At 37.0% G+C, this 26,556-nt stretch overlaps 1 protein-coding gene across 6 annotated transcripts in view; it reads left to right on the top strand.

The window, feature by feature from the left end:
* Window positions 1-229: 229 nt before the first annotated feature.
* uzip (beta-pore-forming protein unzipped) overlaps window positions 230-26,556 on the top strand; it is an 86,075-nt gene continuing 59,748 nt past the window's right edge. For 2 of the 6 annotated variants that reach the window (XM_070107904.1, XM_036374759.2), the window contains exons 1-2: window positions 230-359; window positions 2,988-3,144. The gene's annotated coding sequence lies outside the window, so the exon portion shown is untranslated. Of the gene's footprint in view, window positions 364-396; window positions 611-2,987; window positions 3,145-26,556 lie in introns of those variants that run through there. The other 4 variants (XM_036374760.2, XM_014246617.3, XM_036374761.2 and 1 more) reach the window with 4 other exon arrangements.

Raw genomic sequence — 26,556 nt, 5'->3', positions numbered from 1 at the left:
GCACACTATCGCGTTTCACTGCCACATCGTTTCACTGACAAATGTAAGCGCATGCGTTTGTTGTGTAGTTGTTGCTATTGCTGTACAGTGGTTGATTTTGCCACACAAACACATACGGACACACCAGTGTCTAAACCAGTTAAAAACCCCACCTCCCTCCCGCCGCGCTGGCCTACCGAGTGCTGTTGGCTGGTTGGATTTTCGTGTGTGACGTCTTGAATGTTTGCTGCGAATTCAATTCAACACCGACTTCGATACGAAACGGACGCGCGCGCGCTCACGCTGAATTAACTGAAAACGTAGTGAAAAATCGTACAATACTTGAAGTATAGTAACTACCACAAATTTAGTATATACATGTATGTATGTATGTATGGGTGTGTGTGTGTGTTAATAGTGAAAAGTTTAACTACATTGAAAACCGAAAAAAATTTGTAGAAAAGTGCATATGCAAAATGTTGAATTAAAAAACGCAAAGTGCGAATTGAAGTTTTGAAAATTTGTATGTTACCGAAGCGGAGTTTCAGATAATTGGCTTTAGAGAGGCAGCGTGTTCCATAAAGTGGTCAAAAAGAAACCGTCAAAGCAGTGAAAAAAGTGTATTTTTCGTGTGTGTAAATACAAAGAGTCAAGCAGTGCACTAACAACTACAACAACTGACTGCGAGTGGAGAGAAGACGCTGGTGTTGCCCATACTTCACGACGAAGGTCACAGGCGCTGCTGACCTGCCAACTACCAACTGCCAAGCGGCAGTGTGGAGCCTGTATCGTTTTGTTTCTTTGTTTTTGCAACACACTTGCTTTGTGCAAGCATTTGCCTACACATTTGTTTACATTCTCAATTTCTCCACTTTTATTTTTACAAATGTGTTTTTGTTGCGTTTTTTCATAAACGTAAAAATAACTGTAAGCCACAGACACACACACATACATACTGAAATATGTAGAGGACTTCCCTGTTAAAGGATCTGCAGTTTACGACGCATGTGTGTGCGTGTGTCTGAAGGAAGCGGAAAACGGCAGACGGAAGCGTCGTCAGTTGCTGAATGCATCACAGGCACTTAAATGCGCATTTTTGTGTGAAATTCCCGCAACAATCGCTTAAACGAGCGCAAACGATTCACTTTTGTTTCCTTTGCTTTCATTTTTTTATTTAAATATTATTGCTGTTGTTGTGGGCTGGTTGTAGTGGTTGAAAAAGGGGCATATTTCACATTTTCGTTGTTGGGCCAGCAGAATGGCGGCGCGTTCGGCAAAGCATTTGCATGCGCTCATTTGGAAAATAATTTGCAATCAAAATATTTTGGCTAAATATTTTTGTTGAATTGATTGCAAATAAATAAGTGAAAGCGTAAGCGGCAGGATATAACTGTTAGAAGACGGAGGTATAAGAGGTTGCGCTTTAGATTACGGGCTAAGAGAATGTTTAGTAGTAGCTTTAGACAAAATTGGAAGAATATAAATAGCTTCGATTTTTATTCTAAATTTTAAAACTATAGAAAAAATTTTATTATTTAATTATTCATACAAAAAATAAAAATAGGAAAAAAATGTATAAATAAAATAAAATTTTTAATAATGCAGATATAAATAAAAAAAAATAAAAATTAAAGTAACAAAAAACAAACGGAAACTTCAGCTGCACTCGAAGCTATAATACCTTCACAGGTGCATTTCTTATAGCCTCAAAGTGTCCAAACATGCCCTTATCTTATTTGATTGCTATAGTAGTTCGATTTAAACAATTTCTTCGAAGCTTGAAGCGTTACCTTGTTAAATAAAAAAGTTTTTCATACAAGGACTTGATTTTGATCGCTCAGTTTGTATGACAGCTATACGCTTTAGCGATTTGATACTGGCTGTACCTACAAATGAGGAGCTTCTTTAAGAGAAAGGGGTATGTGCAAAATTTCAAAATTCAAAATTCAAAAAAAAAACTGAAGGACTAAATCGTGTTTATTCGTCTACATTTTTTCTCAGAATTTATTCAACGTGTGTCAAAATAACCATCAATTAACCAATTGTTGACCATATGACAACACAGTCGTTTAACTTTATAAGCTTATATATATATATGTATATATTTCTGTCACCGCTTTCCACTTAATATTGATTTTCCATACATAATTGCCAGCACACTAGTTTACTCTCTGCATGTAATTGCAGGCCCGCACCGAAAAAAATGTAACAAATTACAAAATTTACGTTTACTTTGTACTTAGCATAAAATTCGATAATGTAAACAGAGCGTGAGTAAGCATCGGCTCGGCACCGGTCGCACCAACAACACGCGTACGGCGTTGTGTACATATTTATACAGCGCGCCCTTGCCACCCTGTGTAAATGCCGCCCCTTCAATTACTGTATGCGCGTCTGTCCAGCCTGGTCAGCGCAACTGTTGGCCGCGCTGTCGCGTCCTACTTTGTTGTACTCGTATTTGGCTGCACTCTGTCGCTCGCCTTTGTAGTTGATCCTTTTCGAACAAAAATTTTCCTAGCAGCGGTTACTTCGGGGCATTGGCCGCACAACGCGTCGCCACTCATTTATTTATTTTATTTACTTTTCTTGCCTTTTTTTTGTTTTTGTTGGCGCTTGTTGGTTGCTGCAGCAAACGCTTTCTGTAAGGTTTTTTTGTTGTTTCTTCTGCGTTTTAATTTTGCTTTTACGAACTTTTGGTTTCTCAGCATTTTAAGTGAGCTTTTCATTTCCTTTTACTTTGTCGTCGCTTTAAGTGCTCTGAATTATTTATTATTAAGTAACAAAATATGAGGAAAGCAAGTACAACAACAAGCGCATAAAATGTGTTTGTAAAAAATATAACAACAACAAGTGCATAAAACAGTTATGTAAGACGTCTTCTCTTCAACTCATTTCGTAAAATGTGTTTGTGCTTTATATATTAAAAGATAACCGTCTCTAAAAAACTTTCTGTTTTTTTTAATTTTTTTTTTATCTAAATATTATCCTTTTTCCTGTCTTTGTGCCAGTTGTAACATTCTATTAATGTAATAAAAGTGCTTTTATTGCGCATTTATCATGAAACTGTTGTAAACTCGAACATTTTTTTTTGCAAACGATAACCAAACAGAGGAATTTTCAGTAGTTGGAACGTCTATTGAAACCCGTATTTTCTAGTTATTAGAGGTAAGTCGATATTAATTATTATTATTATGAATAAACTATAGTTATAGTGTATATTGTTATATTTTGTTGATCGCGAGAGACAAACATAGTCTCTTTAATCTCACTGTTCTTTTTTTTCTCTCAAAAAGTGCCCAGCGAGTCAGTTAGATAGCCTCTCAGTTCTATGTACTCTTTATTATAATTAAACCATATGTATGATAATTTTTGCTAAAGGTTCTAAAATCTGCTAAAATATCTTTAAAAAAAAAATAATAATAATATAGTAAATGATAATAAAAAATCCCCGTTAAATTTGAATTTTCTGTGTATTTTTTTTTAAAGTTAGGTGATCTAGAAATGGATCACTTTTTATAACTACACTTAAGCTTCCTATTATCCAATTCTCTACTCTATATATCTCCAAATTCTTAGTGTATTTGCCAATATGAAATGTTTACTGACGTCATTCTAGCAAATTTCTTCTTTCCGTTTATTTTGCTGTCTCTCTAAGCAACTAATAACTGGAGAAGCGCTGAAATATCTCAAAGTATATTTAAGGTTCGCCATTGAAGGTATGGCGGTATAATCTGTTTGGCGTTGCCAACCCAAATCGCAGAACTATTCCAAAATGTCAATATTGCGATGATTTAGAAGTTTAGAAGAAGGTTAGATTAGGTCAAAAGCCGTTTCTGTTACAAGCGCTAATAAGGTACACTGCAAAATTTTCATGTTCTTGCCCGTTCCCTGCACAACTCACACGTCCGAAGCGCTGGAATATGGTCTGTATGACTATGATTCTGTTTCACGCAGAGGCAATAATTCGGTGGGTTTTTGCTGGCTTTCACCCTTTGCATTCCCATTGTAAGTGACCGAAGTTGAAATACAAGTATCTGCAGCATTTTTTTATTTCCTTAATAAGCTTCATCCTGCAGGTAATCCATATTATTTTATATAACCTTCCTTTAGGACTTTGCTTACGCTATTGGCTGTCAACGTTGTTGTGTATTTGTACGCTAGTATTTGGTGCTCACAGTGATTTCGTCATCTGCTTCCTCTATCAGGCGTCTTACGAAGGTCGTGACTTCTATTGCGGTGGTTAAGTAGTTGAGGTCTCGGATCTTTATTGTGGCTTTCTGTTTTGGCTGAATGTCCACCTGCCTTAAACGCATTACTACATAGGTTTTGTATCCTTTCTGAGCTTGAGTAACAGAGATACCCAAATATGTTCTTTTCACTGTTGTCAGTAGTTACCGGGTCGAAAACTACTTTACTGCTTGTCGAAGGTGGGTGCGTCTTTAATAAGACCGACTGTTTTAGCCCAACCTGGCGAATCCTTTATGCGGGAGATAATACAGCCTTTCAGAATTGAAATAACTCTGAAAAAGCATAAGAAAGATTATAGAATACCCGCTTAAAATTAATTTTAACTTACAAAGCCATAACCATGCCGTAAGTGCCTCCCACGAGCCAGAGAAGCAAGCAAGGTGACAATAATCGATTGAATTAAAGCAACATTGTGCAAGAGCTAATGAAAAAAATAATTGCAAAAGCGGATGTGAAGGCACAAAAGCGTGTAAAGCGAACATATTAGAGCGCTTATGGTGCGCCAAGGGCATACAGGTGTTCGCAGACTCGGTAAATTAACGGTAACAGCATGCAAGTGCAGCAAGTGTTGTTAACCTCGCCATGTACGTGCATATATATGTACATATGTGGTGATGGTTATATATATATATGATTATAGCCACCGGCTATATGTGGTATACATATATATACTCGCAAATATGTTGTAAAGTTTTAAAACATTGCCTCTCTCTCCGTTTGTATGTACGAGTAACGTCTAACAATTGCGGGGACGTAAAAACACAGGTATTCCCAAAGGATGTGTGGCAAAATGTCACAGACGCAACACAGCGCCATGGCAGACACACTTTTTAGGCGTAGAGGTGGTGTTGGGGCGCATTTGCGGTTGAAACACCGTTTGCCAGACGTGCCGGCAAGTTGACAGCCGACAGTCGCTCCAACGGTGAGTTGGAGTACATGTAAACAAGACAACATAATCAAAAAGTTCGGCAACCAAAACCAGCATAAATAAAGCCTCGGCCGCCTGACAAGCAACTAGGACCGCATTGTGTAAATAAAATGTAATAAAAGACGACGAAACAAATTGGAGTATAAAATTTTTACATGCATATATGCGAGTACATATGCACGAACAAATAGCGGACGAACGGAAAGCTGGAAATATTGCGTAGTTTTTTTTTTTCTGTGCGGACTAACGAAGCATTTGCACTGCCTTACGGAAAGTGAGGCACAACTCGTTACGCAGCGCAATTGTTGAAGGGCGAATGTATGCACGTGACACGCTCTCTTTTTAAGGTCCCTCAGGAAAAGGGACAAATGCATACAAATGAACAAAGCCATAGAAAAGTTTGTGTTTCCTTCGCGTTTCCTAAGAAGTTCCCGCTTCCTTTGTGTAAGTCGCAAAGAAAGTAACTCACCCTTTGTTGTGCCTCTCAGATGTAATGAAAATGTTGTGGATTACATAGCGTGGAAAATTGAAATTATCCTGTAATTACGGTACCATCCGCACTGTGCGAAATTCATTTTAGCGCAAAGCTATTGATTTTGTATTTGGGGCGCTTGTGGATTTATGATTTCGTGATCGAATACGAAATGAAATAAATTCAATTCGTTTGAGCTGCCAAACGAGGCTAATATTATTGACAGACCAATATATATGACTTATGTAGATGTATATACATATAGTATACATTTATCTACGTTTTCTTGACTACAAGTTTTTATATTGTAAAAGGCGATTTTGCTAGGTATTATTATATTAAGTTGAATAACTCGTCGCATAAATTTTGCAATAATCCATACTTCATTATTCTATTAAGCTGGTAAGCAGCTATATTTGTTGCACTGTTGTCGTGTTTATTATATTTTTTAATGACTTATGTACGAGTACTTATCCGATTATAATTCAAATCGCGTACAATTACCGAGCTAGACTGTGCTCTTGACTGCTCAGGCACTTTTCGTGTGCTTTTTTGTAGAGGTCTATTGATTTCTCATTAAGTTGGGGCTCCTACTATTTTCTACCCTCTTCAGTTGTAGCTGATTGCATTACAATAATTTTTAAGACTTATTTGGATCTGATCCATTGACCAATTAATACAATGACGATAATTCAGATCTTTCATAATATATCAAGGCATATACATAGACGCTCCAACATATAGAGGGGGGTTTCGGTTGTCTCGAGTTAGTAAAAATAAATATTTTTTTCGAAATCTCTTATATCAGCTTTCCTTCTTAGTCTATGAATTTGATATCATTATAATTCCTTAGGAAATATGCCCTTTCTTTCCGCTGGGATACCCAACTACATTCCGCAAGTGCTTTTTTATGGTAAACCACTCTGATCCAGTAATGCTGGATTTTGTTTCTTAGTTTTTGAGATATCAAATCTGATCTGATTTTGCCTACGTTATTTTCTTTCTAAAAAGCTGCTCATTTGTCGGAACTGTTGATATCGGAACACCTCAGCATATAGCTGACAGCTCAAAATCAAGTTCTTGTATGGTAAACTTTTATATTTGACAAGATATCTTTACGAAATTTGGCGTGGATTATTGCCAATGCTATAATCTCTGCAAAAGTTATTTAGATCGGACCACTATAGCATATAGCTGCTATAAAAGCTGGCCGACCAAAATTAAGATAAAGATCTTTTTATACCGTTTTATGCAAATGCACTTGTTAAGTGTATCACTGCTTTGCTTTAGCGGAAGTTTCTAACATCGATTGTTTTTGTTGTTATCATATCAAATAGTAATGCGACTGGCAATATCGAAACAAAATATATTTAATGGTATACTTTGATCATATCTTTTCACCCAACTCTTATTAGCAAACATCACCGCTGGGTTTTAGCATAAACTTTATCCGTTACAATGAATACCGCTCTCCATGTGTAGTATAAACTTTGCTATCAACTTTTAAATAATCAACAATTCGAACTCGTTTAAAATTCAACACTTACAGAAATCGAATTCACATGCTAAAATCGTTTGCCATAACATTGTGAAAATAAAGAAGCCCCGAAAAAAACAACAAAAAAGAACGTTGGAACTAAAAGCAACTAAAATTTCGAAAAAGTTGTGTGACTTGAAACAACAACAACGCACACACATACAAGCTGTCTAGTGTCGGCATATTGACATTCAGGCAGACGTACGAAATTTTGGTAATGAAAACAAGAGCGTAACTGAAGACTCCACGAAAAAACACACATCTGTACATACAAACACATATGTATACACACACACACATAAGCATAGCAAACATGCGGAATTTTGCACGGTTAACTGAATGAGCTTCAGCGCTGCCTGCACGTTTCTTAACTTTGTACTTTTCAAGTCGCCTCTTCTGTTGGTGCTGTTGGTGTTGTTGTTGCTTTTGTTAGCTGTTAAATTTGTTCCACCTCCATTAGGTTGGTTTGGCATTTCAACAATTGCCATTTTTTGTATATGCTTATTTAAGTTTATTTCTTTTTGCGCGCCGCTTTTTACCGCTGACTGATCTCTTTAGCGAAATGGGCGCTGCAGAAGTCGCTGCTTCGTTTACCAACGATTTGTATATGTTCTTCTGAACATACATATGTATGTACATGTGTGTGTTTGCATTTATGACTGCCTTTTTGTAACATTTGTGCGCTATTGTTTTGCTCATATTTGTGAACACTGGCGTCACTCCGCCGCCGCTACCACCGCCCGCCTTGTGGCATGCATCAACATTGACTTTGGTGGCGACTTAAGTTGATGGCTCACATCGTGTGGGTAGAACGACACATAAAAGCACGCTAAATGGAATTACCAGAAAAAAACAACGACAACAAAGGTCTATGGCTTATGCTGAGGTCACAAATAATAAATACATAAATAAGTGTAAGGTAGAAATTGAAAAGCAATACATGTAATAATAAGAAGTCGTCTCAGCAGCAGCTTAGACTAATATTTGTACATAAATATTTGATTCATGACGACAAACGCGACAAATGATGTTTGTGTGTGCGCATGTGTTTACCGAAATTAGCTGGTAGTTTGTAACCAAACATGTCCGTGAAAACGAAAATAAGAACACACATAGAAGTGGAAAGCTCATTTAATGGTGCGGGTATATTAACTAGATAGATAGATTGATAGACTAGACATACTCATTACAACTTTTTATTGTTAAAAGTTTTTCAAAACGTTGAAAGCTTTGATGGATCTTTAACTAATTAGAAGGCAAAAAAAGCATTGGGGATCATAAAAAGTCTTAGTTTTTAAAAGCTTTTTAAAACTATGACAGCTTTTCTCAAATTATAACGAATTTTTATAACAACAAATTTATATCAAAAGCTTTTCAAAACGTTGAAAATTGTGCTAATTTTTTAACGAATAGAAGCTTATTAAAAAGCGTTACAGAACATAACAATTTTTCCATTATTAAAGGTTTTTCAAAATAATGAAAGCTTTGGAGATTTGGCTTTTACAATTTTTTTTTATTATTTTAAGAAGCTTATTGTTTTAATTTTTTAAAAAGATATTTTTAATTTCTTTTGATTACAACTTAAAAGTTTTCCATAAGTGTTGAAAGCTTTGGTGTTGGAGCTTTTACGAACTTTAAATAATTTCAAGAACTTATTCTATTAATAATTTTTTTTTTATACCTGATGCTATTAAAAACAATCTAGCGATTTTTTCTGAGTACTCAAAGTGGTGAAAGCTCTTATGGAAGCTTCCTATTTTTAATACTTTTGTATACAAATTTTAAGTCCCAAGTCTTTAAATTCAGTAGATTTTAAGAAAAAAGTTTGTAGGGATGGCTTTCCGTATTTTTTTTTATTTATCAGCAATACGCGTATAATTTTTATGATGTTGAATTTCATTAATCGACTGTGTAAATGAATACGTAGTGTGAATGGACTCTACCGTCACTTTTTTGCTGGTAAAAATTTCTTCCGATGATTATGAACGCTTACAAGAGAGCTTTATAACTTTTTATCCATGAGCAAAGCGTAAAAGTTAGCAGAGTACAAATGTATGACAATGGCCATGTAGGTAGATATTTTGTTTGTAGATTATAGGTATAAAGAAATTAATTTCAGTTTTTGATAACGTCCGATGTCATTTCTTTTACCTTTGGCATGCTTCTGATAGTTGATTGGTCGCTATGCTGTAAATTTTGGGATTACAATATTACTGAGAAATCGGAGAAATTATCGAACGGCACTTTTGTTTTCTAAACTTCGCCTGTGTTGATTTCGATTTATCTCTCCAAAATTTATTTCTCCTTAATGTATAAAGAATTTTGTATAAATCTGGTGAGAATTGCATTTGTTATTGAAAGAAATATTTGTTTGACTCTTATAGCTGATGGAAGCATGAAATGTTTTTTTCGATATTCAAATTTTTTATGTCTATATAGATGGTAATAGCACCAACAAACAGTCGAAAAAATTACTATTAATTGATTTCATAAATTTTTTAATTATTTTTTCCTGCAAATGACTACAAAAAACTCCACGCAATAAACGCTTGTTTAACAAATATACATATTCATGAGCGCAATAATATTTATTTGATTTGAAATCATACTTCCGTGCTGTATTTAAGCCCCTACTTCACGACGAAATGCCAAGGAATTTCAGAATCCAGCGCATTTGTCCTTGCGACTGTGCGACTTACATACATACATATGTGTGTGTGTCTGTGTATGTGTATGCGCTTTTATTATACTTCTCTATTACGCCATTTTACGCGAATATCGGCGGTGCTCATCGTTTTATAACACGCGACATTGAGTGTCATTAAATTGGCGCCAAGTTGCGGAGTTGCTGGCAACCAACACAACCACAAGCAAATAACTGTAAGTTGGTATATGTATGTACGCAATTGTGGCAACAAGGACACGCTGCGAATGTTGTAACAATAGTAAAAAGCAACAATAACAACAAAGCAGCAGTAACAAGCACGTCAGCAGGTCTGCCCTTCAAAGCTTTATGAATATGGAAAAAATATGAGAAAGGATATGTGCGTAGAATCCTTATTGAAAATACCTGCACTGACAGCAGCTATTTGTATTTGTGCATTGTAAGAGTGTCTAGCGTTGCCAACTATGACTCAAATGTGAATGTGGCTATAAGTTGCTGTGGCAAAGTGGCTTCGTTAGTTGCTTTATATGAACTATTTTTTTTGTTTTTTCTTTTAATGTTTTTGTTATTGCTTTTGTTGCTGTTGTTATTGTTGTATTTTTTATACCAGGGTTTTCAAATATATCAGTAAGTATTATTATGCGCGAAAATCAAATAAACGTGAATGAGCGACTGACAGCACCTGCTCGGTAAGAGTGTATCGATGTTGAGGAGAGCGAGAAGAGCAAATTGAAAACATTTACTATATTTATTTTCAAGTATAGTTTTTGCGAATACAACAATTGTCAAATCTGCTAGACATTTTTCAAAAATAGAATACTGAGTAAGTGCGGAAAGGGAAAGCAGCAGCTCGTCGTAACAGCGTTAAGGACAAGCGTTTGCTTTGAAATCAGCTAAGCAGCGGCGGATTAGCGTCAACAAAGGGAGACGCACGCATATCCTTGGCACTTGCCAACAGCGCGTTTGGTGGTTGTTACTGTTACGCTAACGGCGGTGCGTGCAATTTTTGGCAGCGTCGGCACAATGAGTCATCGTCGTGCGAAGGGCAGATGCAAACCAAACAAAATAAGCGCAGACTAGCTTAGAGGCAAAGAAGGAATAGAATTAATACAATTTGATGGAGAAGTGAGATAGGAAGACTCATACATACATACGTATGTATATATACGAAGAAATGTGGGCGTAGTACACACCCACTGATAGAGCTAAAAACAGATGCGTCATCACACGCATAGACACACATACCTATATATATATATATATTAACAAAAACATATATCCTAGCACATACATACACCTACCAGCGCATAAATTCACTCAGTGCGTTCTTCGTTTTCACAAAAAGTTAAACTTTTATCGGGTTTTAATCGCAATATTTTTATAGCCTTAACACGGTAGTTTCAGTTTGCCATAAAGTTCGTAAAACACAGAAGGAAATGTCGGAGACCTTGTAAAGTATATATACCATATACGGCTAAGTCATGTACGTCTCTACGTCTGTCTATTTGTAGATAAGCGAATTAGCTCTTCAGTTTTTGAGATATCGATCAGAAATTTTGAACATATCTTTTTCTACCAAGTAAGCTGATCATTTGTCGGAACCGCTGAAATCGGACCACTACTAGAGATACCTGCCATACAAACGTGGCATTAATTAGTGCTCAAGCACCAAACAGATCGTTTAAATCGGATCACTTTAGCATATAGCTGCCATATAAGCTGATCGACCTAAATCTAGTCCTTATATGGATAACTTTTTTATTTGCCAGAATATCTTCACGAAATACGGCATATATTATTGTTTAAGGCAACGTTACAATTTTTGAATATATTATACCGATGCAACGACTATAGCATATAGCTGTCATACAAACTGAACGAACAAAATCAATATAAACATCTTTTTATATACTTTTATGCTATAAGAAATGCAACTGTAAAGGGTATTATTGCTTTGGTGTAGGCGTAGCTAACTTTTTCGCTTGTCTGTTGTTGCTGTTGTTTATTTCACCAGCTCGCGCATTTAACTCTCCATTGTGGAGCCAGAAAAGCAATAAATTTTATTTTCTGCAGCGCCATTGAAATCGCTGAATGCCATCAGGTCAATAAGGAAGTTAGAACGGGAAATGTATAAAAAGTTAGCAACTATAACGGGAACAAAAACAACAACTAAAACTATCTCTATAGCGAAAGTACCACTTCTAACAATCATAACAACAAAAAGTACGCCAGTGAAAATTGTCATTAAGCTACTGTCACGTGGTTCCGCCACCGTTTCACAGGCATGTCCGACAGCAATCGGGTGCTGACACATTTATTGGACTGCGTGTGTGCGGGTGCGCCATTTAGACGACGCCATAGCATATAGACAACGATCAGGCTGAACGTCAGCGTCTGCAAGCCTTTATTGTGCCTTCGCAAGCATTGTTTTTTGACAGTTCTAATAACTGTATGCCATTTGTCTTTTTTGTTGTAGCGGCACAAACACCTACACATATTTTCGTGTATCCTTTGTTTATATTTCGTGTTGTCGTAGGTTTTACCAAAGATTTTATGTCTCTCTTTATAGTTTTGCTACTGCGTCGTTATTAGTTTTCTTTTACTTAAGTTTGTGTTGTTGTCTTTCGTTTATTTTTGTTTGCATGACACAATTCGGCGCCCACCGCCTTACTTACTTGCTCCCATTTCGCACATTAAATAACGCGTTGGCGGCTTAATTATATGAAAATCGTAAAAAGTTGAAGTACGTAAATGGCAGTGAAGTTATTTCGAGTAAAAGTGTGTTATTGGAGCAATCGATACTCGGATAGGTAATTAGAAACATAGTATATAAGGTGCGTGCGCCTAAAAGTAGACTTCGCTAACTCATATTTTAATATACATATTTTATGAGTGTAATAAACGCGTTGTTGATTAAGTTGGAAATCGATCGATTAAAAAGTAATCAAAATTTGATATGCATAAATACGCGCTAACAAATGTCCATAATATGTATGGAAGATATAGTCGGATATTTCAGAAATATTACTTGTTTCTTGGACGTTGTTTCGGTACTCAAATATATATATGTTGACATATTTTTGTTGGTAGTTTTTTCCTAAAACATTTTTTTTTTTAACAATCTTGCGATTTTACACTTAGAGCTATGCTGATCACTAAAAATTTTTGCAGAGTCTGTCTTTCCATTAAAAAAAACGATCACTTCAAGTCGTTTGAATGAAATGAAAGTCAGTATACTTTCAGAATACCAGTTCGGGATGGCAGATCTGTCTCTAAATGCATATGTGCCCATGCCACAGGTGTAAGCTTCATAAAATCTAGGATCCTCGATAATACGATTTAAGAGGGTGTCTTTGTATGAAAAGTCATTTTTATGGAAGAGACTTAAATTGAAGATAACATCTATTGTGCCCACTGATGATGTTTGTTAAGCCCATATTAGGTAGAAGAAGAGGAGAATGTGAAATATCTTCTATGTCGAAGCAAGGATATATACGGGAAAAGAGTCGCTGCTATCGGTCGAGGGTTTCTGGACAACGTTTCAGAGGTTACACAAATAAAACTTTTTGTAATGATGAACTTCATCAGTTGCACGGGTTGGTACAGAGAGAAGACAATAGAGTGAGGGAATATTAGTCGCGGTGGTATCACAATGGGCCTGCTATAGGCCCAGGTGCGTCGTCAGACAGCCACTCAACTTAACCTACCAGCCTACCTACCTAATTTAGCCCATAACCATAAATTTCTGCGGCCTTTAAATATTCCGATTTTGATCAGAGCTTATTGAGTTTTCACACCACAGCGTTGTTCAGCAGTGTTGCCAACTGTTATCAACTTGAACTTGCACGATTGAGTTTCTGGAAAAGTTAAGAGGAAGTCACAAACATAACTCCTTTACCATAAAGTTTTCGGAGCCGAAATTTCTGCAATTTCGTTTATAGTCTACGGTGGTCTTGGTCATCTTGTCTACTGTTCTTGTCATATTGATTTCATAAATCATTCGCTCATCAAGTTTTGGGTAATACTGCGATTCTAATGACAGTTTAAACTCGAGTCAATTTCGTTAGTGCTGCTTTTTCTTATAGGTTATGGTTAAAGTTTTTGGGTTTTCACTCGATTGCAGTGGAAAAACTGTGCGGTATCGTAAGTAATAGTAGCTCTATGAAGGGTTCCATACTTCTCGTTGTTAAATAAAGTATCGCGTATCCTCAGGAATTTTTTTTGGCTTCATAGACAATATAACTGTGTTTCTCAAATATGATTCCTTGATTAGAAATTATTCTCAAAACCTAACCATACCTTACCTATCACCTTTTGCCACCCTGTATAGTATTGAATAACAGAAGGCGACAGCTTTAAATGACAGCATAAAAGCACATATTTTGTCAAGAGGTCATTTCCGACTTGGAGTCATACAAAAAAGACACTTCAATTGAATTTGCATGAGTGTACAAAGGTATGTGTATGTGTAGAGATATAATATTTGTAGATTAAAATTGCACAAGGCGAGCAATAGCGCTACGCAAAAATTATGACTCATAATCAATTGGTGAATTGGTGGCACCGCCAAGTAGCTGGCGATATACTTGCGCATGGACACGAGATGACATCATGAATGATACATTTTGCGTATGTGACGATAATGGCGAGGTGCGGTGCAAGCGTAGAAAAGAATGTAGGAGAAGCGGAAAGTAGTCGCTTAAGTGGAGTTGTATGGCAACACTATAACACTGGCACGCATTTCGCATACTTTCACACACTTTATTATTTAATCAATAATAATAATAAAAATTTTGTAGAATTGTATGCATGTGGCAGCTACAAGCCAACAAGCCATAAAAACGCAAGCGTTTCACGGACAATGTGAAGAAATATTTTGCAAAGAATAACAGCGGTATAGTGAAAGGAGAAAAGCGATAAATTGCAGAATTCGATGCCATTCGTTGCGGTTATTGGCTCATGAATGCCACAATCATTTTACAAGCTATAAATGCTTGAACTATACACTCTGACAATCGCTCAAGCGCACACAAGCAAGAAAACGCGGAAAGAAATGCTAGTAGTGGCAGTGGAGAGACGGAGGTTGCGGCAAAGAGTTTGTGGCGATACATAAACAGTTGTAATTTGTGGCTTTGCAACACACTTCAATTGATGACCATTTTTGTGGTCACGCTTGAATATTGCAAATATTAATCAAAGAGATGGCATAAATGATGAAGCGTAGTGACAATAAAATAAGTGCCACAATAAGAGTATAATACAATGTGCCACAGCTGCGCCCACACACAAGCATATGCAAATACAAACACATAAAAGAATATGGAAACACACAAAAACATATATAAAGCACATATATTCTCATACAGACACACACATGTCTGCTTGTGCGTATTCGCTGATCGGCTTAGTGATTGCATTTGAAAATTAATTTGTTGCTGCACATTGCAATCCGCCACAATTGAAACACAGTGGTAATGAAACATTGTGAAATGCCTGTACCTGTGGTCCATCATATTTACAATGTCTTGACACGGCGTACATCCTGATTACACATATATTCATATACGTCGTCATCCCCAAAAATCTGCGATTATCCTTGCGGCCTCATAAAAATGCATTGTGGCACTGCACCCTCTGCTCTAACGGGCCGCTGTAGGTGAATGAAAAAATTCCAAATCCTGGCATTAATTGCTTGAATGCGTATCGGTGAGCAAGTAGAAGCGCATATAGGTATATAGGGAAACATTGAGGCGCATATTTTATGCTGCACAGTGGGTTTGTGTGCGTGAAAAAGTTTTCATAAATAATTTAATATATATTATGTATACTTCCGACTGCCGAAGTTTTTATATAATAAATATATGCACACTAAAAATTACTTCCAAAAAATATAACGGTTTTTATTATTCAATTTCATCTAACAAAACAATTAAAATCGTAAGCTGAAGTAATTTTACTGCTGGCCGTCTGTCCGTCATACAAATAACAATAGTAAAATTGGAAGTTCCTGGAAATAAAAGTATGTATTTAAGGTTTTGTGATGACTGATGATCGTTTAAGGATAATTATAAAAGCCACTAAACGCATGATAACGCCTAAAAGAAGAAAGACAAAAAGTAACATTTTATGGAAGAATAATAAATATATGTAGTAGGTCTCCATATGGGTCTGGTTGGCTTGGGTTAGGTTACAAGGCTGATTCTCGAGACAAAGGTCACAATAGGACAGCTGTAGTCCTCTATGTTACCACGAACTCTTGGATATGGGCCAAAAGACTCCCACGTATCGATCCTCATCTATCTATATAGGTCTATTGCTAAAACAATGTAATTATGGATGTGTCGCTTACAGTTTCAGGTAAAACTTCATGCCGATTTCACAAAATTTATTGTGTGACATTGTTGTGAAGATCAAGCGTCAAATTATTTGACTTTATAATAACGGCATTTAATTCGCCAACTGCATATTTTCTCCAACCTTCGTCCACTGTGCCGCCAATAGCTGCATGTCATTGCTACACGTCACCAGCATAACTGCTTGGGTGCTTGCTTGCTCTTCACAACTCGCCTACTTCGCCACGTTTAGCTCTTGTTTTCATATTTATTTTATTTTATTTCATTGCGATCCAATTTTTTTTTTCTATTGCCACATTTGCTTTTGTTGTTGTTCTCGCAGTTGCAGTACTGGAATGAAGTTTGCGACGCGTCATGATTTCTGGTTTAGCAGCAGCTGTTGTTTCTACGCCTATTTCTGTATTGCTCAAGGGTGGCTCAATGACTGGGGTGCTGCACACATACGAATACAAATACAAACTCACAACCGCCAAGAGCTGACAGCTCCGTCGACTGACTGTCTGACTGCCTTTGGCATCTGACAACTCTAGTAGTCTCGGCTACACTTTGCAATTGTTGTTTTTGTTTGTGCTATTTTTCTGTTGTCCCTAATGCCGCTGGGCTTACAACATTTGACACATACTCGACTCGTCGTTAACTCCTCGTCGCCTTGTCTCTCACATATACATCTATAGATCCTAGACAACACGGCTAGGGGTGGGTCATGCCTTCTTTGTTCGTTTCTCTTTGGTCGCTGTTTTGTGTTGTAGTTTTTCTTGTTGCAGGACCACGAAGAGGGTTTTTCTTTTTACGCATCTTTTTGTTTTGATTCAATTTCAGTTTCACAGTGGTGGCTAAATGTAAGGGAAGATGAAATATTTCTTGGACTTGACGAAATCAAGAAATCATTTGAAATAGTGAAGGGCTTTGTGTTTCTCGGAATCATCATAAATACCATTAACAACCGAAGACAGGAGATTAATCGCAGAATAACTCTTGCCAACAGGTACTGCTTTGGGATCGTTAAGCAATTTAGAAGCATATACCTCTCTTGACGAACACGAATTACGCTGTACAAGTCTCTTATCATGCCCATTCTATTGTATTATACGACGTACAAACATGTCCGATTAACGAACCGATATGAAAAAGCACTTGAAGCATTCTAGAAAAATGAGCGATGAGTACCGAAGAAGATGGAACCACGAAATGTATGAGCTCTACGGCGATATGGATATACTTGTAGTTAATCGCATAAAAATCTAACAAATGCACTGGTTAGGCCATGTCGTACGCATGGAAGACAATGCTTCAGCGAAAAGCTTCGAAGACAAACGGTTTATAAGAACTACGATCTGAGAAAGATTTCGTTGGAAAGTGCATCCTACATTGTTTAAGATCTTAGGTATGGAACCTAACTAAAATCTTGTATAAACTTCATACACCAACTTTTTATAAGTTTGAATTAGCTCTCTTAGAAATCTTTTTATACGAAACCGATAAATTTTGTAAGTCTATTTTTTAATCAAGAAACTGAAAATCTGCAGCCTTGATCGAAATTTATTACATTTTTATGTGACCTCTATTATTTGGCCCGATATTGGAAACCGATCTGATTCGTATCTGATTTCTGAGAGAACAGAAAGCTTAAGCAGCTGCCGCTAATATATCCCAATTGTTTAATCCATATTTAAAGGTTTTAGAGAAGGAAAACGACCTCGCCTTACACTTTCATACCTCAAGTTGTATAACTCTTTAACCTTTTCTGAGAAATGAAAATGGCCACAAATTTCGAAGCTCTTTGAAAAACTAGAGCTTAGCTTACATAATTTGATGGCTTCAGGTGACTGCAGCAATTTTTGAAGGCGAGAGAAAAATTTAATTTTTTTTTGTAAGTGAGAGAAAACAGTTCGACAATCTACGAAAATTTAGGTCCAAAGATAGTAAAGCTCTGATCAAGTGATGTTAAGGCTCTTTTTTGGCACATTTCCTCACATTGGATATAGTAGCCACGCAGAAGCTTCAATCAAATATTGAGAGCGCCGCACGAAATCATTCAAAGAGAGGTTCGCGCGTATTTCCCACGTAGTTTGTCATACATATTGTGCAACTAATTGATAAAGAATAAAAACAATTGAAACGAAACAACAAAATGAATTAATAAATTTTAATAGCAAAGCAATTAATGATCGACAAGAGAGCTGAAAGCGAGCAAGCGCCAAATGAATTTATGAGCGTGGCAAGAACGGGTAATTGAAGCAACTCTGCAGCTATCAAGGTCCACTTTCTAAATACTGAATAAAATTAGCAGTGAGCAAGGAGAGGGTGCAAGCGGTGTAAAAACATTAAAAACAATGAATAAAACAAGAAGAAGAACCACAAGCGGAAAGAAGAAGACACAGTTCCCCGTTACTAAGCCAATTTCGAAGGCAATAACAATCAACTTTCGAACAATAAAAATATGTTTAAGCGGGCGAATGAATGAAACGCGCCGCTTTTGTATGCGCTGCGTTGGATTAAATCGGCAGGATAATAAAATGAAACGAAAAACAAATGTTTACCGCATTTATTGGAAGCAGTGCGAATTGTGGGTTGATGCGTGCCCATGTGTGTGTTTGAAAGCATTAATTTCACGGGGTTGCAATGGCAAGCTGAGCGCCACATTGACGCGCCCACATTAGTGCAAGCATAAAAGGACATGCAAGGCTTTGTATATGTGTGCAGAGGGTGGGTCATATGCGGGTTTCTTCAAAGATTGCAAAAACCGCATTAATATATATGTTTATTTTGGTGGACTTGGTTTATTCGAAGGTGCAATAAAGCTTTTTTTCATGAAAATATTTTACTCCTAACCCGCTTGCCAAAGCTTCGTTCTTGTTGTTGTACCGTTAGAAAACTTTCATAAAATGTAAAAGACTTCGTGACATTTGCTGCTATTTCCCGATTTGATAGTTCGTTTAGTATTTTCTAAGAAAATATAGCTCAAAATTGCCTTCGCTCCAAAAAGTATACTAAATTTTCATCCTCTAACCAATCTTTGGATACTTGGAGATATCGTGTGTGTTCTTGGATCGCTTCGTTCTAGCTTGTTAAGAAGTCGCCGACTTTGCTGTAAAACGTTTTAGCTGTTAACAGACATTGAGAATACAAACACATAGTTATGCAACACCCTGTATACTACAAAAGTATAAAATGTCACAGAATACGACCACAAATATTGGCGCGGCGCTGTCGCATTGTTTTCGTGGTATTGAATTTTAAATTGTATTCGTTACGCTGGCGCAATGTTGACGCAATTTTCGAAATTAATCTGATGCTTTGTTTACTTGCCAGTTAATAATTGCGTTCGCTTGCGCGGCACGGTGGTTGTAGCGCGTGTAAACTTTTCTTACACTCGCGCGCATATTTCCAAGGATCGCTAGCAACACACCCACTCGATGCTGGTGCTGCCGCCGCTGTGCCGCACGCCATGTGGTTCAAGCAAAGTCAATGAGCATGCTTGACACGAGACATCGCCTGCAGGATAAATGCACCGCTGGCGTTATAACTATTTATTATGCTTTCTTTTCGCTTTTGTTTGCTTGGTTTTATTTATGTTTCTATACTTTTTCTCATACATTTATTATTTTTGTTTATTTTTCCTTGTGTTCTATGCGGAAGTTCAATCTCACAGTCGGCAAGCTTCGTTTTGGTGAAGTGATGGCCTGAAGTGTCAACAGTGTCGCCACGCCAATGGCATCAAGTTGCACTTGCTAGTTGTCCTTTGCATACTAGTTGAAGTGCATGCGGTAGAGTGGGGTGAGAGGACGTATGCGCGAGAGACAGTCTGTCAACTGCCACTTCAACATAAAGTTTTTTGCGTTTTTAATGAATTCGCTGGCTTACACACATACAACACACATGCATATATACATACATACATATCTACAAACTCATATGTATGTATGTGTCTTCCATTTGGTTTCTAACTACTCGCAAGCACCTTCACATATGCAACGAGACCGCCTCCAGCTGTGTGGCGCCGCACTTAACCAAGTCCAAGGATATTAAATAACAAATATATTCATGATTTTTATGTTCAAGTCGTTTCCCAGCGTCAGTTTTGTCTACTTTTGTTTTTTTTTTGCAAATATATAAGCATGTCTATTTAGCATTGCTGATTTGTCTTCGCAAACCGGTAATTCTAGTCGGCAAGGTCAGTGACATTCATTTGACAAGCTTTTGTGGCATAAATCTAACTTTATAATTGCATCATTTCTATGGTCATGCAAGGGTTAAACGATAATAAATTACAATTTTAAGTACAAATATGCATGCGATAAAAAAAAACTATGCGCTTTGAGTGGATTATTTTGAAGAAAAATCGGAGAATTATTTTTACTATTGGATTATAGTGATACTTCGTTGCCTTGCTTAGAGTCAACTACTTCAAGTACACCTAGAAGTCCTTTTAGTCTGTTCCACTGCACTTCTAATCAAATGCTCTTAAAATCCCCCTTCTCATTTTATGTATGCTCCCAAATCTGCAGTCAGCATTCAGTATCTTCTCTTTGCATGGCTTCAAAAAGCTGTAGGCTGCTAGTCTTTTAGTTCCTATTATATAAACAACCGACTGGACTGATCAGTAGTCTTAATTCCAGTATATCCGCCTACATTATTAGATTGCTCAATTGCTGGGGAAGCTCTCCAAATTATTTTTAGTTTACGAGTTACCAGTCTTTGGCCGGATAGAGATTCACGTTCGTTCCGGTAACTTAGATCCGACTCCCATGACCGTCGTTGGTTGATAGAGTTCTTAGATTATTAGAGTATGGTTTATTATGAGTTCATGCCGCAGAGAAAAATTTATTCGTTCTCTCAAAACTGGAAATCACAATAACGGTATTGTAGGCACTACATAGAAAGCAGACGACAGCTTCTCGGAAACAAAAACTATGATCTCTTAAAAAATCATAACAGATGTTTTTTTTTTTATTTTATTAACCATTGTTATTACAAACATCTATGCTGCTAGGCCATAACACTTCATTACAACTCCCTGGGGCAGTATAAACGCCTCAAAGGTGCCTCCAATTGAGTGACTAACATTTACAATTCGCATTGTGTACACAATAACGACACAAACAGTGGCAACAACACAAAATGAAAATTAAAATAAAAAAGCTTTGATAAATTCAAATGTCAAGTGCAATAATAATGGCTACAACAACAAACAATCGCTTTGAACGAGCAGAAGAATAGAGTGGCGTAGAGTACAATGGGCAATAGCTGGCTATAAGGGCATGCACTATAAGTATCTATGTAAATATGTATGTAAATATGTATGTTTGTGTGTAAAAAATGTCAGCGAACGTCAATAAAAACTATGTAACTACAACTAGCAGCAGCAATAGCAACACAAATGTGCGCAGCTGTGTGTATATTTGTTGTATGAAGTGGGGGCAGCGCAAGTCAACTGCGTTAAACGGCTTTCAACGGAGCGCAACTGTAGTGTACGAACAGTGGCTGCGAATGCGAATGTTGTCGGCAAATGGCTTTATTTAAGCTTTTCTATTTGTATACCCTGAACTTAATATACCCTCAGTTTGTTACGAAGTTTGTAATATCCAGATATAATGTTTAAATATATTAAAGATCAGACTGACAAGCTGAGTCGATTTGGCCATATCCGTTTGTTTGTATAAACGTGAATTTGTGCCTCATTTTTCGAGATATAGAACTGAAATTTTGCACACAACCTTTTCTCTTACATAAGCTGCTTATTTGTTGGAACCGCTGATAGCGCATCACTATAGCATATATCTGCCATACAAACGGCACAATCAAAATTACGCCCCTGGAAAGGAAAACTTTTTTTTACGAGATATTTTCAAGAAATTTGGTATATGTTATTACCCAAGGAAATGCTACAAATTCCGAAGAAATTGTTCAGATCGCACCACTATAGCATATAGCTGCCATAGAAACTGATCTAACAAAATATAGTTCTTGTATGCAAGACCTTTTTTGACAAGATATCCAGATAAGAAATGCACCTGTGAAGGGTTAACATATTTAAGTTAAGAAGTTAACATATTTTCTCGTTTTTTCATGAATTTACAGCATTTTTTCGTCTCTTTGTTCAATGGACATTTTGTCCATCAAGTGAAATCGTTGAAAAAATTCGAAATGTCATTGACGCAGGTTAAAATTGGAATATTGGCGAAATTTGTGTCCTTGGCCCACGTTCTCCACTCTTCCGCCCGCTGCTTGGTTTCTTGTTTTGGTGTTTGTTGTGTTTTATTTTTGTTATTCGATTTCCCTGGAGTGCACACAGTAGCAATAACGGTATTTTTCACATTGATTTGTGTTGGAAAAAATGTCAGCAACAGTGAAAATTTCACCGATTGAGGTTAGAGTGAAGTGACGTTCAATGAATGGTTGCTCATGATGCGATGTGACTTTTTTAGACAGGCTTTAACATGATTTTTATGAAAGAGTGTACGCTTATAACACTCTGATTGGAATTTATATATAAATGTATGTGTGTATGCTGCTGATGTCCTGCCAAAGCGCTGATCACAATGACTCTGGCGCTGGTCCGTGTTGTTTTTGTCTCTAAAAATTTATGATTTTTTATACCTTTTCTGCACTTAATATTTTTGCTACTATTAATAATCGAAAACTGTTTCGACTTTCTCTGCTTGATTTTGACACTTTTGTGAGGTGCGCAGCAATATTGTAGTTGCCAACGAATCTCAAGCTGTCTGAAATGTTAGAGAATGGCACAAGTAGTGGTATACCTCAGCTTCACTCAACTGTCACGAACTTGATAAGAAATGACTTTGGCTCGTTACGAGTTTTTGTTTTTGTTTTTGGAAAGTTATGTTGCCCTATTCCTCATAAGTGCTTCTTCTTCCCTTCATTCACTATCAACAAAAATCGTAAGCAATATTTTCGTCGCTGTTTGACATGAAAATAAATGTCGGTAGCTTGCGCACTTGACACGACAACAACAGCGGCGGCGCTTTGCCTTTGAATCGTTTTAAGTGACACTTGTGGTAGCGGTTTTAGGTACACCATGCAACACATATGTAACTGCCATACAACACTCCATTTGTTTGGTTTAATTTTTTAACAAAAGTAAACAAATTACTTTGAGTACATTTTGTGTGAAGCTATGAGTTGAATTGACGTTTAGAAAGCTGCCGAGTTGCCGACAAAAGTCATCAATTTTCGTGCCTCATTACATTTGTGTCGCGTAGTAAATGTGGTGAAAGGTAAAGAAGAACTCTTAATATAATGATGCTAGCTGCATGAGAAGCTCTGATAAAGACACACAGTAATAAAATAAATATTTCGAAAAGTATACATATATATGTATGTACATCTTTGTTTGTGTGTGTAAGTGCTGTTGAAATGCCTGTCAAAATATTTGCTGCTTCTCTTTATATTCATACATTAATTTGCGGTAATAATTTTATATTTTACTTTGTCACTTACTCTCTCACTGCAGATTTTACTTAGAAGCAATATTTTGTTAGCTGGATGATCTTGCTGGAAGAGTGTGTTAGTCGTCTATTTCCTAGGTCCCTTCGAATATTAGATTTCAACTTAATCTCAGACTCAGAGTTTCAGGAAATTTTTATCGAAGTATCTAAATCTATTAGCCTAGTATATGTAGTTAGAATCTTTTATTCATCATTGCTATAAACTGAGATACCAAGAGGATCAAATGACACTCGTGCCAATATATAGACTTACACACATTCGTAATATAATATTTTAAAAGTTTTAATGGAAACGGTGCTTATATTTTTATATTATAGCACCAAAAGTGTAGGAAATATTAGGATTCTTCGACTCTTCGAAATACTCTTGCCTTGTTGAGATATAAATTCTTCAACATTTCGTGTGCTTGGAGATTTTTCTTTGAAAATTTCGTCTGCAAAAAATTTTCAGTAGAGGGTTTGGGAATGCAAGCAACGCACTGTGATACCCTGTGATGCCACTTTTCGCTAAAAAGCAAAGAAGGCCTTTCTAACACCAGTTGATTCCGTATTTAACATATTTAGCGCAGAAGTCTCTTATTGAGGATTTGGGAGCACGTTTTTCAAATAGCTTGCAGCAATAGAGAGAGAAGCTCAAAGCTGACTGTAATATGCCAAGAACAGAAGATCACTCTAACATCAGCTGATACCGCAGTGAAAATATTTAGTTTAGAAGACTCTGACGAAGGGTTTCGAACACCATTTTTTGGGTAGTGTAATGTATTAAGTAGCTTGAAGTTATACTGTGACACCACGCGAAGCCATATACTGCTCTACTTGGCAGATCTCTGTCAAGCAGACATATTCCAAATTCTTACTCAAACACAGTTAACGCTGCTGGCAATCGTTTTACAACGTAGGATTTTAAGGTAGAGCTTTTAACGTGCAATCCAATACGCAACAATTATGCTTGCATTAGACATTCCGTTGCGGAAATATTTAGTCCAATGATCAGTGGAGAGGAGTTCTCTCTACCTGAAACCTCGGCTAACCTCTGCTCAAAGTGATCCTTCCCTCTTCTGTCAGACCTTTTTTCTCTTGGTTTCACTGCAAAATTATCACATCCTACGCCACTTCCTCTATTTCTATGTCGCTTCCACTTATACATTTTATAATTTCCTTAATTATTTCGACCACTACACGCGCGCACAGCTGCAACACGACTCTTTCGGGTTTCGCCTAATTTAAATTCTGCCATTGTCATGCTCGCTTAATTGGCTAACACGGCATGCCACATTGTAAGTTGCAATCGAGTATGGCATGTGGCATGTAGCAGGCAGCTATGGCAGCGAACGCGCGCCACGCGGTTGGAACACCCACACAAAAGCATGCAGAATTGAAATATATTTACTATATATATTTGAATATAAATATATGTGTGTGTGTATAAATATTTACTAGGAAGTAGCCCACAAGCCACGCAGTGGAGCAGAACACTGACTCGCTTGGCCATAGCTGGCGGCAGCAGCATTGAGCAGCAAGCGAAGCGTTGCCACTTAATGAAAACATTTGCGTTTATAATTTTGCAACACTGGCTGTTTAGCTCACGCTTTCGGCTGTCTTGGCTTTCAACTGCTGCATCTTCTACTTCTGCTTTTGTGTGCTAAACTAATTTTAGTTACATTCGTTGCAGCTGCTTGTTGTTGTTGTACTTGTTTTAAGTGCTGAAGTTGCAGATAACACACTCTATGCCAGCTACTTTCTATGCAGTTTTCAGTTTTTGTACAACAACACATGGCTAGCTTATCTGTTATAATCTGAAATCTGTTGCCTGCTTTTAGGCGCTTAAGGCTGTATTCGTGCAGTTGCACGCCTTCTACTTCGCTAAAATGCACTCACGCGTGCAGCACTCGCCCACATGCCACAAATAAAATTTTGCATTCATTCATTATGTTGACATTGGCCAGTGGCAACAAAAGCAACAAATGCTTTGGAAACTCACAGCGCAAAAGTAGAATAGCAGTAATGCTAAAGCTTTTGTGAGTATATTGCGCTTGAACTCAAGTGCAATGAATGTCACAAACGTGTATGTGTGTATACATAACGCTTATGTAAGTGTATATATATAAGGTATGTACGTATATAAGGTAAATATGTGTTGCTTAGGTGCTATATGCTGCTGCCAAGCTGCCACTGCTAGCTCTGTGTTTGCTGTTGTTGTTGCATTTATGCGCGCTGCAGGCAACTTCGTATTATAACAACAATAACAACAACAAGAAATAAGTTTTACTGCCGCATCTGCTTTAACGCGTGCGCTTGACTTGATGTTGCAGTTGTGCGGCCGTCCGTCTGTTTGCCTGTCCACTCGTGCTCGTGGTTGGACGGACAGCAACCTGACAACAGACACCATGCGCATTTTAAGCACTCTTCATGAATGTGTGTATGTGTGTGTGCGCGTGCTGTGTACTGCTTTAAGCATCTGCTACGAACTGAATTTAAGTGCTGCTTCTTCTTCTTATTTTTCTTCTGTATTGGATTGGGCGTTGCAGTGAGTGTTCTATTTTAGCTATTGCTGTTGTGGTTGTTGCTGTGGGCTGCAAGCAGAATGTTCTTGACACTTTGGCCACAAAAACGTTTTTGTCTTACGGATTCCTCAGGCGAACTTTAGTTAATAGAGAAAGAGTGTGCAGAAAGGCTTGTTAAAAAGGTGCAATACCGTTATAACATTGAACTCTGGCTGCTTAAAGCTTGCAAATATATTATCAATGCAGCAATTCTTTTTAATAAATTTAAAGGAAAGTTTTGGCATGCATAAGAATAATTTAAATAATTAATAAGTAGTATTTATATACATATACAATATATACATATGTACATATATTAAAAATGTAATATATATATAAAAAAATATAAATATAAATAAAAA

Source organism: Bactrocera oleae, chromosome 4 (genome assembly GCF_042242935.1).
Source record: "Bactrocera oleae isolate idBacOlea1 chromosome 4, idBacOlea1, whole genome shotgun sequence".
Lineage (NCBI taxonomy): Eukaryota > Metazoa > Arthropoda > Insecta > Diptera > Tephritidae > Bactrocera > Bactrocera oleae.
Note: the sequence above shows the minus strand (reverse complement) of the source record. Positions and strands in the feature narration are given on the sequence as shown.